Here is a 15,826-nt window from a genome sequence, read left to right as displayed (position 1 = left end):
TTTCCTTAAGAGTTTATTATTCTGGTCTGATTCTAGTGCCAGTCTGTAAATTATATTTAAAAATAACAAATTATTAAATATATACTATTCCATCATTTTGTTATTAAAAATTCAGTAAAGATAATGTAATATTTCTACAGTTATACTGACGTCTATTACTTTTTATTGACTTCCTAAAACAAGTCAACAGAATTTATATAATATGTAGGTAAAACTATTAAAGAATCAAGTTGGAACTCTTTAACGACAATAAGGAAGAGCTGATCTCTCTCTCTCCTATCCCCAACCCCCACTCCTGGTAAAGAAAGAGCCTGACCCTTGCATCTCAGCAAAGCCTTACCACTGTGCTGCACTTTCAGATAGGTTTTTAAATTACAGTAACTTTAACTGGGGCATAAAAACAAACACTCTGGGGCTGGAGAGATGGTTCAGAGGTTAAGAGCACTGGCTGCTCTTCCAGAGGTTCTGAGTTCAATTCCCAGCCACCACATGGTGGCTCACAACCATCTATGCCCTCTTTTTTTTTTTTTTTTTTTTTTTTTTTTTTTTTTATTAATTTATTCTTGTTACATCTCAATGTTTATCCCATCCCTTGTATCCTCCCATTCCTCCCCCCCCCATTTTCCCATTATTCCCCTCCCCTATGACTGTTCTTCTGGTCTGCAGGTGTACATGCAGGCAGAGCACTGTATACATAATACATGAATAAACCTTAAAAACACAAAAACAAAAACCAAAACACAAACAAACACTGTATATGATGCCCCACATCAGAGCAAATATTATTATTTCATGTTTAACTCAGGTTAAATATATCTCCTCAAATAGTTATCATTTTATGATAAAAAAAAAAAAACATTAAAGATTCTTTCTTCTAGCTTTTTGACTGTGGTCCCCAAGAGCTCCTGGATCATATATCTACCTAAATACTCAGCACCTTTTGGTCAGCTTTTCTTTTCCTCTCCTCAACTAACCTCAGCCCCTGGTAACTACTGCACCCCAATTCTGTGAGGCCACCACGTTTTGATTTTACATATGACTTCACCTGTTCATTCAGTAGCTCTTACAGTGTCCATGGGTACTAATTATTTCTGGTACTGAGAGTAAACAGAAAGAAACTCCTGCCCTTGAAGAATAGAACATTAGAAGTTGTTGCTGTGAGCTGTAAGAAACTAGGAAACTTGACTCAGAAGTGTGACTGGGCTTGAGAATACAGAGGGGATTGGCAGAGCACTGAGAAGGACAGCTCTAACAATCGTCCTTAATTAGGGCTCTCTTAGCTGCCACGGAACTCACCATCACTGATTGATTTCAAATGGGGTCCAGGAACTAAAATCTTGATATTTTATCCTAAAGTAAGGCAACCGTGTAAGTAATCTCAGCTGTTCAACCAGTTACAAGAAGGATGCTACAGAAACAGTGTCCTACCGATGCCGTCATTAACCTTCTCTGAAACTTTACACCAAGGCTAGGTTGCAACGACCAACTTGTTCTGTGCTGGAGAGATCCTGTTTCATGCATGAGCACAGCCTCAGAACTCTAAACACCTGTAGCACTGACCCAGAAAGCCTCAACTCTATAAATAGAGCCTTTAACCTAGTCTGGTTCTCAATGTATTTCTATCAATGTTGCATTGTTTAATTAGTATTTAGTATATTTTATTATTATTATTACCAATTATTATCAATATATTATAAATATCAAGACAATACTTAAGCTTGAAAAGAATCTTAGTTGTAAATCTTGGTTTAAATACCTTAAAACTTGTGTAATGTCTTACGCATCTGAGGTCCCTGAACCTCTTCCTAGCCTGACCCATCATTCCTCATATGACATCATCCCTAATACCTCTTTAGGCTGTTCATCTGCGACCATCTCCCAAGGGATGCCTGATGTCTCCGACCATCTTCAGGAAGAATCCTCTGGAATTTTTCCTTGTCCATTGTGCCCTCTTAGCAATTCTGTTTCCACTGGTGCCTCACAATGCTTGGTGACTCTATTCCCAAGGGTCCATGTTTTATATAGAGTTGAGCCTGGTTCTTTCCTACTGTCTTTCCTTTTTCTCAACTGCGCAATTTCTGATTAAAACATGAGTTTGTTACTTTAACTACTCTTCTGTTCTGAGGTTTTGTTTGTTTTGCTTTGTTTTTTTTGGGGGGGGGGAGTGTTATTGTTATTGTTGTGTAGGTTTTGCAATAGACTGAAACTTTTATTTATTCCTTTTTTTCATATTGTAGATCATTTAAGCTCTACATGAACCAAACCAATACTTGATTTCAATGTTATATTTATTTTGGGGCACATTGAATTGTCCTTGTGTTTAGTTAGCAGATCAATTCTTGTTAATCCTAAAACAAAACAAAATACTTTTTTCTTCAGTGTGAAGAAGGATGACAAACAAGTCTACAGAGGGCTCTTTGTGTCATATTTTAACCAAGGGAAAACAAATCAAGAATTCAGTGTAGCTGCCCTGTTTAAATGAAATGCAATCATAAATTAATACCAAAAGTTGCTACATTATGAGATTAATACAAGAAGTCAGATAGAATGTTTAAAAATTAAAAAATGATTTGTCCCATTAACTTTCTCCCTCCCTTTTTCTCTTCCTCTCTTCCTTCAACCCCACCTAAAGGCTGCTTTCTCTGTGTGTCCAAATCCCAAAAGCAAGCAAAGCTTCTTAAGAGCTTTCCGGAAATTTCTAATGTTTAAGGGAGAAAAGAGAGCTGAACTCCCACTGGTTTCTGTCATGTCTGTGTTAGAATGGCCCAGAATAGTCTCTGTCTCACAGAGCCATGGGGGTAGGGGGGAGCAGAATCCAAAGCTACAACCCAGCTGAGGATCTTTTGGCAGTTGATGGCTGCTAGGGGAAAGAGAGTCACATTTCTTGGGGATACAGCTATTCATAGGCGGCCCATGCTCCAGTAGGCGGCTCTACACTCATTTTCCCAGAGTTAGCTCTAATTAGACTTATGTTACTAATAATTATAGAAATGAGCATTACATTTTATGAAATAAACTCCAGAGGACAGTGAGTTGGTGATATCAAGGGGAGTTGGACAGAGGTGGAAGGCGATGGATAAGATCAATATACAATGTATACATGTATGGAATTTTCAAACAGCAAATAAAATATTATTTAGAATGAAATGAAATAAGATAAATAATATCACTATGAAGCTTCTAACTCACTATAGTATGTCTGAATTGTCCTCAATATCACCATGGGGATTCTTGGCATCACTGGACTACTTCAGTAGCCTTAGTAAGAAAATAAAAATGAGCCTCTTCTACAAGTTTGTCAGATAACTTTGTGTGTGTGCCTGGAAATGTGGTGTGGTGTGTGCCCATGGCTAGGTGTAGGTGCACAAGATGCGGGCATGTGCAGAAACAAAAGAAGGACAGAGGTTGTCCTGTATCAGTGCCTTGTTTTTTCCTCCTGAGAAAGGGTCTCTGCTTAGACCTGGAGTTGGCCAATGGCCAGTGACCAGCACATGGTCGTGCGGATGGCCGTAAGCAGCTCTTTCTGTGGTTCTGGAAATGTGAAGCCATCAGGTCCTAAGGCTGATGAGCAAGTGATCTTGCCCACTAAGCCATCTCTCTCCATCCCAGAAACTTTCTGTAATATATAAGGTACAGACTTTTTTAAAAATGCATTTCTTTCTCCCTTCCTGTACTCCCCACTCTGTATGCATATAGGTACATGTGGGCATGCTGTCCATGCAGACGTCTCATAACAATTTATGTTTCATTTTATGGGTCTTGGGGTTTGAACTCTCATCATCAGGCTTGGCAGCAAGTGCCTTTACCTCTGAACCATCTCACAGACTCCTGAATCATACTCATGTCTTAAGTAAAACTGCTCATTTTATTACATCCTCACCAGAGTATATACTTGTAAGTGGTTTCTGGATCTGGACCTATTTAATTCTTCATCTTGATTATAAGAAAGTTAATTTTGTTATGTGGTCAACAAAGTGTTTATTTATTACGCTAGCAGTTATTTATATATTACACAAAATCTTTCCAAAGAATGACTGTCCTGCATATTTTTATTCTCAGTATTTTCATAATACTGATATTTCTATTGCATTTTTACATTTATATATTTATTCACTTTACATCCCAATTATAGCCCCTCATCCTCCCCATCCGGGACCCCATTTGTGTTTGTACTTCACCAACCTTAGTAGAAGGTTATTAATGTTTGAAGCATAACGTGTTAGGTCATTTCATTTTGTGAATTTCATTTTTCTTTTATACTTATATAGGCCTTATATATTAAAAATCAAAGCAATGTTCACTTGTATTTTATATGTATTTTCTTACATTATTTGGCTTTCTTTTTAAATTTTTTCTCCGTTTATTTATCTACTCACTTTACAGCCTGATCCCATCCTCTCCTCCCAGTCCCACCCTCAGGCTCCCTCCCCTGATTCCCCTGCCTCTAGTTCTTCTCAGAGAAGGGGAGGCCTCCAAGGGGTATCAACCCCCCCTGCCGTTCCAAGTTGCAGCAGGACTAAACATATCATCTGCTCTCCCAGTGAGGCCTGACATGGTAGCCCAGCTAACAAGAAGGGATCCAAAGGCAGGCAACAGAGTCAGAGACAGCCTCTATTACCATAATTGGGGGATTCACATGTTGACCAGGCTGTACATCTGCTATATATCTGTAGGGAGTCTAGGTCTAGACCTTGCATGTCCTTTGGTTGTTGGTTTAGTCTCTGTGAGCCTCCATGGGCCCCAGAGAGTTTACTCTGTAGGTCTTCTTGTAGTGTCTTTGACCCCTCTCGCTCCCTCTATCCTTCCTCCCACTCTTCAACAACACTCCCAGTCAGAGCTTCCCCTAATGTTTGGCTGTGGGTCTCTGCATCTGTTTCCATCGAGTGATGGATGAAGCCTCTCAGAAGTCAGTTATGTTAAGGTCCTGTCTGCAAGCATAGCAAAGTATCCTTGATAGTGGCAGGGGTTGGCTGTCTCCCAAAGAGTGCCAAGTTGGGCTAGTCATTGGTTTGCCATTCCCTCAATCTCTGCACAATCTTTATACCTACACTTCTTGTAGGCAAGACAAATTTTGGGTCAAAGGTTTTATGTGTTGGTTGTGTGGTCTTTTAAAGTTCTTCACAAAGTGTAATTGTTTAATTCACCTGGAATTAATCATTGTTTTATAAAATGAAATTTATCATTTCTTTATTTATTTTTCCTGATTATTTTCTTTCTATGATTATTACAGGTAATGTTTATATTATCACTTTTGTCTGATTGACTCAGAATATTGAATGCCAGGGACAGGGTCATCTTCTGTTTTGTCAGGAGATAACCCCAGTGATTAATACGCAGTGTGACTATATACATGTAGTTGATAAGTTAAAAGTGTATACTTTTAAGTTTTTGTTTGAATCTGGAATGTCCCACACAAGCTCACAGTTTGATCACTTTTTGAAACAGGCTGTAGGGGATTAGGTACCTTTAGGAAGTGGGCCTAGACAGCAGAAACAGATCACTAAGATCTAGCCTTTGAAGTTCATAGCTCCCCTGCTCCTTGGTCCACTGTAAGAAAGAAGCAGCAGCCACGGAGGACTCAGATATATCTTCCCTGACATATAGACTGGACCCTCTGAAATCAAGGGCCAAAGTATGTTTTTCTGGCCATAAGCAGCTTCTTTTGTATGTTCTGCTAGTTGAGACTTACCTGGAGATATATCATGAAATGATTGTCATAAGCAAATTCAGATGTACCCATCATTCCACACAGTTATGGCTAACTTGTTTTGACTTGTCTACCATGGTGGCAACACTTCAGATCTCCTTCTTAGCATATAATACATTGTAATTAACTGTGGCCGTCATGTGTCTTAAACTACAGAATTCATGTATCTTATCACTAAAAATTTACAACCTTTAACCAATACTTTTCCACCATTTCCAACATTCTTTTCACCCAGTCTCTGGTACTATTCCCATCTCTGCTTCTATAAGCTCAACACTTTAACCTTTGATATACAAGTGATATTTTCCATTAGAAACACAAACATATATGTTTATCACAGTCAATTTTGAGTAATGTTGTGAGAGCAATATTACCTGACTCAGCTTGTTAGGTATACTTGAACTCAAAGTTAACGTTGACACAAGCCCTAAATTTATCTGGAAATTGTAATCATTCACAATCCTGGCAAACACATGCCCTATAGAAAAAATAATCATTCATTTTACTTTTGCCTTTAAATGTCTAGTGAGACTAATACATTTTACATGTCAAATATTACTCTCAATAAATTCTTTCAGAACAACACTATTAAAAAAACATTTTTGGTGCCTCATACAAGGATTTTCAAATTTGTGTAAAAATGACTTAATTATACCAATTAAAACTTAATTATATGATTAAGGCTTAATTATACCAATTTTATTACTAGTGTACATAAACTCAATACATTTGTAGATATTTTTTCTCCTTGGGAGAATGAAATGTTATATATAGATTACATTCAAAATATCGAAGTCATTTCTTTAAATACATTCACTTTTCAATATGATATTTGAAGCATCACTAAGCCTTGAAAGATGGTGTTAAATGAATGTTCCTTGATGAAACTGCTGAAGGATTCTGCCAGAAAGACAAAACTAATTCACTGCTGCAAGAAAAATTAGGCATCATTTATTAAAATGAACAGAAACCATAAGTCCAGAAGGAAAGAAAGCATAGATTTTAAGTTTCTAAATCTTTCAATATTGCTTTTCTGAAACCTAAGTTCTCCAAGGAATTTTGATTCATTTTCAGCAATCCTTGAGCAAACACTGCAGTTCTGCAGGAAAGGAGCACAGCATAGAACTAATTGTTTGCAAGGACTTGAAATGTAAATTAAGGATGGGTTGAAGCCCTTCTTGATTTCTTAACTGCTGTTTACTGGTTTTTATTTGGTGTTATAAAGTCGTTTTCCTAATACTAACCACAAGTTATGGGATGGTTTATAGAAGATTTTCCAAGTTCTACCATTATGTCTTACTACTCAAGTCATTACATGTGGTTAAAAAACATTTGTCCTCAAGCACAGTTTGTCATATATTTCATTTAACAATAGCAGCTAATGTTACTTTTGCTATGCATGCACTTATTTAATAAAGTTGCAAGTATCACTTAATTTTATTAACTATATGCAAGCAACTGTGGTATGTAATTATTTTGCCAAGTCCTTTCATAATCGCATCTTGTATTAGGAACCAGAGGCCCAAGAGGTTGTTTTTTTTTCTTGTTTGTTTTCCAGGATGACTTGTCTGGGCCTATGACCTGAAAGTTTGTTTTTTGTTGTTGTTGTGTTGTTGTTGTTGTTTTGTTTTGTTTTTTATGTAGCAAAACATCAAATGCTAACATCTAACCTCTGTTGTGATACTTTGAGTAAGTAGGGTCTTTGGGAGATGAGTAGGGTCATAAAGGTAAAGCCTCCTGGGTGAGCGCCATTATGGAAAAGAAGCTAAGAGAAGCCCCACTCTCCTGCCATTGGAAGGCACAATACAAAGACACTCTCCAGGAATGCCCTCTCCACACTGCCACTCACTCTCTGTTATTTCTCATGCTTCAGAACTGTGAGCACTAGGTTTGTAAGCCACAGAAGTTGTGACATCTTGTGGCAGCGTCCCAGATAGACTAGGACATTTGGCAAGCAGCATTGCTGGGACTCAAAGCATGCATTTCCTGCTTCAGAGTCATGTATGATGCCTCAGCCTTATTCTGTCCGGACTGCAACGTATCCATTACTCAGTGAGAAAAAATGTGTCAATTTAGGTTTGGAGCCCCTCTCCCTTGCCACCAAGAAAGATTTCTTTCAAAACATAAAAATGTAAGTCAAGAAATAAATGCTTGAGCTGAAATGCAAGTGGGAATCTTGCAGTACTTCCGTTCACTCACAGCCCTCTTTGCCTGAAGAAACCCAAGGGGCAGCTTTCTCACACCTGTAAAACTTTCTGGAATGCTTTAAATTCAACAGGACTTTAACCAGGCATAGTGAAGTATTTTCCAGGATTGTAAGTGAAACAACTGGCACCTTCACTGTGACTGGCATGGTCACAGATTGGCTACTTACAAAGCTATCTGCTTGTACACTCTGCTCATTGCTCGGCTCCTCAGTGGGAGGGCACATCAGTGGCACACATTTCCACACAAATAAAAAGACGTGGTCAGGTGTGTTCAAGGTGGCAAAGCCATTGAAGGTCTTGCTTTAAACACAAGAAGAAACATAAATACCAGAAGTAATTCCTGAAAGCAAAAGATACCATGAGTAGAAACAACAATATTGGATCGTTAGCAAATAATTTATACCTCCTCTTGTCCCACCATTTCACTCAGGCCCACACTGGCCAGAAGCATCGTTGTTTTTATTTTTCAAAAATATAATAAATTAAATCTTACGTGGGCGAATGAAGCCTCTTTATTTCTTATTTCTATCCATTCCAGTTATTGTTTACTTCTTTGCTTATTCAGCCTTTGGGATGGAAAAAAGGAAAAGATAAAGAGCAAGTTTTCCTGGAAACGTTGTTGGGGACATGGGAACATAGGAGGCACACACTCACATGCACACACGTACACACACATGCACACACGCGCGCACACACACACATGCACACACGCACACATGCACACACGCACACATGCACACACACACATACACTTGCATGTGCAGCAGGAGCAATGTGGGAGGAGGGGCTGATGCATGATCCAGGAGCGCTATGAATGAAACTTGAGAAAGAACGGAGGCAGAGCCATCTTTAAGAGCACTGGGTCATGCCTTCCAGGGACAGTCCTTGTGGCTTACTTTTCTTAGACATTCAAACATACTAAAATTGAGCAGTGACGAGTACAATAAGAATGAATTCTATTGGCTAAACAGAGCTCAGTTGGGTCTAGAGGAAGAATAGATTCTATTGGTGGGGGATGCAAAGTACATGGGGTCTCATTCACAGGAATGTGGTCTATTTCCCAAAGAATTAGGCCCTGAATAATGCTCTGGATATGGTGGGAATTCTGGAGGAGGCTGCCTCCTAACAGAACAGTGAAGAATCACCAGGTTGATTGACCACTTCTCACTCCAGCATTCCAGGTGACTAGGTGTCATTCATTTTTTCCTTGCCTTAAATAAAATAGGACTGCGGGATTGACAATCCTAATTTGCCCAATGCTTATTCAAAGCTGCGTTGCCTGCAAAATGTGACCTTAGAGATCATTAAAAGTCACCTAACAAAACACTCATTGAAATCTACTCTGTAGAAGCTGCTGGGCTAGGGTAAGATATACCGACCAGGCCTCTAATGGGGGCCTCAAAAGCTTATAAGAAACAGTTAACTATCAGACAAAATACATTAAGCACTACTCTGAGGAAAAGATGGCCTCTGAATGGCAGAAGCCAGAGTGGCTGCTGAGCCAGACCTGAGGAGCAGCTGTCAAGGAGAAAGAGACCCCAGCAGTTGTTGTGGGATTCGGCTTTGGCCTGAGTATGTTCGGCTACCAACATGGTTTACATTGTAGCATGGTGTAATTCAATGCTTCTGTCTGACAGGCTTTTCAAGAGCTTCGAGAAGTGACCTGTCGGGCATGGTGGCGCATGCCTTTAGTCCCAGCACTTTCGAGGCAGAGGCAGGGGGATCGCTGTGAGTTCAAGGCCAGCCTGGTCTACAAAGTGAGTCCAGGACAGCAGAAATCCTGTCTCGAAAAGAGGAGGAAGAAGTGACTGGGAGCAATTATAATGGTAGTAGGTGTGACTCAATCTCCTTCCTTATATGGCAGTGTCATCAATACAGCCCCATTCATATGGCTCGGCACTGTACCCCACTTTCCAGCCACACCATTTCCAATGTTAATATACACTTCTCCCTGTTTCAGATCCTGGAATACCATCCTACTTATTCTCTCTACTTCTAGATCTTGGCACTGATTTTCTAGCCTATTCCCCAACAGAAGAGCCACCAATGATGGTTGGACAATTGAGCATCTATTATACAACTCTTACATTAATAATTTTTCATGTCTTTCAATTGCCTTGAAAGACCAAAACTCTAGATGAGCTAGTTTTCTCTGAGTAGCTGGCCAAACCTCTTCCTTGTGATTGTACTACTGTTGTGCCAGGCTATACAATGACACTGCACTATTTTTTGGTTCACACAGTGATTTGTGTTCTTTGTTGTCTCTGCCCTTTGAATTGTGTCTTTGCCTAAAACCTTTGTATTTCTACCTTTTTACTTGGATTTGGGAAACAGAATTGTCTTCTGGTCCTTGTTTAATGTTGCTTATTTTCACAGACCTGCTGTGGCATCCATATCAAGATTAATTTCCTCCTTTTTGGGTACTACAATTCTTTTACAATTATCTCCATTGCCCATTCTATTGATGTGCATTGCAGTTTCTTTTTTTTTCACTTGCTTATATCATCTATATGACTGACATTTAACTTGTGTTTTGAAGTGAGGCACATAAGGAGAAACTTAATATAGTAGTTATTAGACCCAAAGAACTACTATAATATGGCATTTGTAGAACGTTAGGATGAGTCCAACAAGCAAGTGTCTTCTGTGATGAATTTTAATGGCAGTTGTTGATAGGCCATCCTCCTCATTCAGGAGTAGGCAGTAGACTGAGTACTGGTTATGTCTCTATTCATGAGGTCAATGTTCGCTTTCAGCTTACTACGTAGACTGTATGACAGAAATGGGAAACACAACAAAGATTCCTGGGTCCTAAATTGTACAAATTAGAAGATGATTTTTTTCCTTGGGCATGTGTGCTGTTAGCGGAGTACACAAGAAAAACACATCTACAGGTCACTTAGAGCTCTTTAGTCAGACTGAAGCCTCTTCGAGGTTGTGTGACATTTTGTCTGAAATGATTACATTATGATGAATTTTGTCCTACTGGTCTCTATTCATTGTGTAGGACTATCAATCAGTCATCAAGGAGAAAAAAAAAAAAAAACCTTTCCTTGACAACATGGATAACATCATTCTGACTCTGGGTTCCGACTCGTGTTGGTATCTGTTAGTCTTTAGGATTATACCAAGAGGCCCGTGCCAACTCTTGGCAGACTTTATTATATCATTTTCCTCTGCTCAAACACGTCAGCTTCGTGAGACCCTCAACAACAGCCTGCTGTCTCACTTGGCAGAGTCTTTCATCAGGAGTAAGGACATTAAAGGAAGAAAATGATAAAAAAAAATAAAAAATGAAACATGTGTTTTAAAAAATTTGAATAAGATATTTTAGTAAGTCAATTTTGTGTCACCATCTTGAAAATTCACAGCAGTCAGCAATGTAAACATACACTTGACAAACACCAGCAGCTTGCAGACTGCAAAGTTCATCTACTCATTTAGGAAGGCAGATGTTCCATTTAATACTCTTCATGTTATAGATTGGGATTATTTTTTTTTCTTTCTCTCTCTTTCCACCCTCCCACCCCTCTTTTGAAAGGAGGAGGAGAAAATTCCCTGACATGCTACTAATATCATCTCACACTGTGGGCCAGATGGTGAAAAATGCAAGGGCTGCAGCTCGGTTTATGGACTATGTTGCGCAGGAAGGAATTTTTCTTTCAGAATGACTTTCAGCTTGATCATTTGTTTCTGAAATCTAAACATGAGTCAATGAGTAAAGTAGTACCAGCCGAACTTCAAAAAGTTCCTGTAAATATGTGCTTTTAAAATGCAGTGCATCTGGAGAGTGAGTCCTACACACCCTGCCCTCCCACATCTACACAAACAGACAGTTGGGAGGTCATTTTACATACTATGGTCCTGTCCCTTTTGTGGACAGAGACTTTTGGAATGCAGTCTCTTTTGCTCTTTATATTGTTTGTTTTATTTGCATTTATATGAGCAGCTTTAAAGCTCTATCCAATTTCTTGTGACTTTGTCCTTAATAAATTTAGAAGACAAACTATTATTACACACACACACCCTTATTAAACATTGGCATTATTTGAAGAGACCTCAGAAACCACGCTGCATCACAGCCTCATACGTACGGGAACCCTGGAGTAAGAAAAACGCTGGTAACACATGCTTCTCTGAAAGACTTGGAAATAAATAAAATGGAAACCAGTCCTTGTCTGGTAGGTATGGTCTGCCAGTCTCTTCAAATGCTGTACTTGTCTAAAAGGCTTTTAAATGAAGCCAGGACCCCCTGAGCTTAATGATAAACTAGAGTCTAGCTGTATCCCTGCTCCAAGCACTAATTGTTCACATCCATAAATGTTCTTATCACCTGTAGAATAGGTAATGAATAACAACATGTCAGACAACCACTATAGTTTTCAAAATTCAAGGTTTGATATGCTAATTAGTCATGTGAATGTATATTCACACGTGTGTATGTGCGTGAGTATCTGCGTGCATGTGACCTGTCCTTGAAGCACAAAGACACAAATCCCTTTATTTAGGAAGACATTTATTTTTGGGTCACAGTACTGACTGCATTCACCTAGGAGGGCACCAAGTGTGCACTCTTTGTGGGGCACACCAGTGTTTCATGCTTACAGCCACCTAAAGTAATTGTCCTTTAAAAAAAAAAATAATGAAACCGTTCTTATCTTTTTCATGACCTGGATAATATTTCCAAACATGTTGTCAGCCTTTCCACATCCTGACTCTTATCACAGAACATTCTACCTTGTGCTGTTTAATATTCCCCCATTTTCTCCACTCTAAGGAAAACTTCAGGTTTTCAGGCTTGATGCTCACACACTCTAAATTGCTGAATCAGAAATTAAAAGAGAGAGGAGAAGAGGGATGTGGTGGGAGGGAGGGTAGGAGGGATGTGGCGGGAGGGAGGGTAGGAGGGATGTGGTGGGAGGGAGGGTAGGAGGGATGTGGTGGGAGGGAGGGTAGGAGGGATGTGGTGGGAGGGAGGGTAGGAGGGATGTGGTAGGAGGGAGAGTAGGAGGGATGTGGTGGGAGGGAGGGTAGGAGGGATGTGGTAGGAGGGAGGGTAGGAGGGATGTGGTGGGAGGGAGGGTAGGAGGGATGTGGTAGGAGGGAGAGTAGGAGAGTAGGAGGAGGGGCGGGTATCAGAGAAAAAACAGAATGTAATTAACAGTTAAAGATTTTGACTAAGACACTGTGCATTTGAAAGAGACTAGAGGAGGAACCAGGGCAGCATTTGTTAGAGAAATGGGCAAGAAGTTCTCACAGGAGAGAGCTTAAGAAAGCGGCATGGAAATTCATGCTGAGAGGATAGGAGGCTGATCTTAAGAAGGTTCTGGTTTTGAAGGGGGTTGAATGTGATGGTTTTAAACAGATATGAATACTGGGACAGTGTGCTTTGTTGTAGGTACTCTTTCTGTTTTGTTTTCTTTTGTTTTGTTTTGTTTTTCTGGTTCCTCTATTCCAGCAACAACTCCACGATGTCAATGGGCCATAAAGAATCCACAAACATAATAATCCACTTGTTCTCCTTTCTCCTTTGCTTTCATCCTCATCGTCATCAACACCACCACCACCACCATTGCTGATTAGAAAGAGACAACGCATAAGTGCCAAGACACAACAAAAGTCTTTTACAATTACACAGTGTTAAGTGGACTTTGATGTGAATTTTTGTATGAAGAACATGCCATTTGAAATACCTGACTACCCTAAGCTCACCTTCCCTTACTGATAAGCATGCAGAAGCATCATGTCAAGATTGTCAGGCATCAGGACAGTCTCCATAGTTGAGTGGAGAGTGGAGAGTGGGGACTGACTTTCATACAAACTCCATATTCATACAAACTCCATGCACCATATTTGACCATGCCCCCTTAATGGGGAGACCCAGTGGCACTCAGAGGAAGGATAGCAGGCTACCAAGAAGAGCCTTGATACCCTATAAGTATATATAGGGAGAGGAGGACCCCCCCCCAGTCACAGTCATAGGGGAGGGATGTAGGGGGTAAGCGGGAGGGAGGGAGGAATGGGAGGATACAGGGGATGGGATAACAATTGAGATGTAATATGAATGAATTATTTTAAAAAATTATTTAAAAAAGATTGTCAGGCATAGCAATTAGGAGAGGAGGGTCTTCTATACCCAGACAAAACCTCTTTGGGAATGTAACTGGCTACTTTAAGGTCTGGAACCTAAGAACTTTTTTAGAGCAACCATCTTTAGAGGCTTGCCTATTTTAGAAAACCTGATTGCAATATGTGATAACCAGTCACCAAAGACAGAAGAGGCCAAAGAAAGAGGCAGATACAAGGTTATACAAACAACAACCCACTGTAAACTGACAGAGGCAAATCTGGATTGTAGGATCACAACATAGGCTGGGGGCTACTTCTCAAGCTGGAAGCATCACAGGCTAGGATGAACAAAAGTAGGCTGTGGCAAATCAGGATGTACCTGGCTTTTCTCAAAGACTATTAGACTATTCAAACATCAGGTAAAAAATGCCCAGGTGTTAGTGGGCTGCAGAAATACTCGCTGAGTATCCTAGTGTCTTTCTTCATGGTCATATTTTTAAACAATATTATGTATCTACTATTATTATTAATTATAGTGTATTGGTGTGTTCACATGTATATGCGTATGATATGCATTATGAAAATAGACATAGATGTGTTCACAGAATACCTGTGGAGGTCAGCAGACAACATGTACGAGTTGGCTCTCTCTTTCTGTTCTGTAGCTCTCTGGGATCAAACTGAAGTTGCCAGCCTTGGCAGCAGGGAATTTTATTCACTAAGCCATCTGGCCCACTCATTAATGACTTTCTTTTTTTATTTTATTAATTTATTCTTATTACATCTCAGTGGTTATCCCATCCCTTGTATTCTCCCATTCCTCCCTCCCTCCCTCCCATTTTCCCCTTACTCCCCTCCCCTATGACTGTGACTGAGGGGGACTTCCTCCCCCTTTATATGCTCATAGGGTATCAAGTCTCTTCTTGGTAGCCTGCTATCCTTCCTCTGAGTGCCACCAGGCCTCCCCCTCCAGGGGGTCAAATATGAGGCACCAGATACTCAGCTATTAAAAGCAAGGAATTCCCGAAATTTGTGGACAAATGGATTGAACTAGAAATGATCATAATGAGTGAGTTAACCCAGAAGCAGAAAGACTCAAATGGTATATACTCACTTATATCTGCATACTAGCCCAAGGGGCATGTCCCATGAAAGTCTTCACTTATCAGGAAACTGGGACAGAGGGGAGGACATCCTATTGGGACTCTAGATGAGAGAAGCATGGGAGAAAAGCAAAGTAGAAGGACCTAGAGGGTCCTAGAAACCTACAAGAAGAACATTATGATAGGCAGATTTGGGCCCAGGGGTCCCGCTCAAACTATGGCACCAGCCAAGGACAATACGTGCAGTAAACTTCAAACCCCTACCCAGATCTAGTCAATGGACAGGACATTCTCCACAGTTGAGTGGAGAGTGGGGTATGACTTTCACACGTACTCTCTGGTGCCTCATATTTCATGACTTTCTTAATCCTATGTGGTTTAGCATGGATGTCATGGTAACCTGGTAGGCAGGGTCCGCCCTATACTGACCTATACTAAGACTTCTACTAGCTCACAAAACAAAGCGTAAAAAACAACACAAAAACAAAAAGAAACTAAGAACAATATAACATTCATATTTAAAGAGAGTACATGATGTTGGGAGGGAAAACAGTATAAAGATAGAGGAGAAACTAGAGAGGAAGGAGGGGGCTAATTTTATCAAAGCATAATTCATGCATAGTTAAATATAAAAATAAATATTCTTAAACTCCGTGTTTGTTTGGTTTAGAGGACCATATTTCTACACTTATATGCCAAAATCTAATCAAATGAACATAGTGGTTGGTGGTAATATGATT

Source organism: Acomys russatus, chromosome 2 (genome assembly GCF_903995435.1).
Source record: "Acomys russatus chromosome 2, mAcoRus1.1, whole genome shotgun sequence".
Taxonomy (NCBI): domain Eukaryota; kingdom Metazoa; phylum Chordata; class Mammalia; order Rodentia; family Muridae; genus Acomys; species Acomys russatus.
This window is presented reverse-complemented; position numbering follows the sequence as displayed.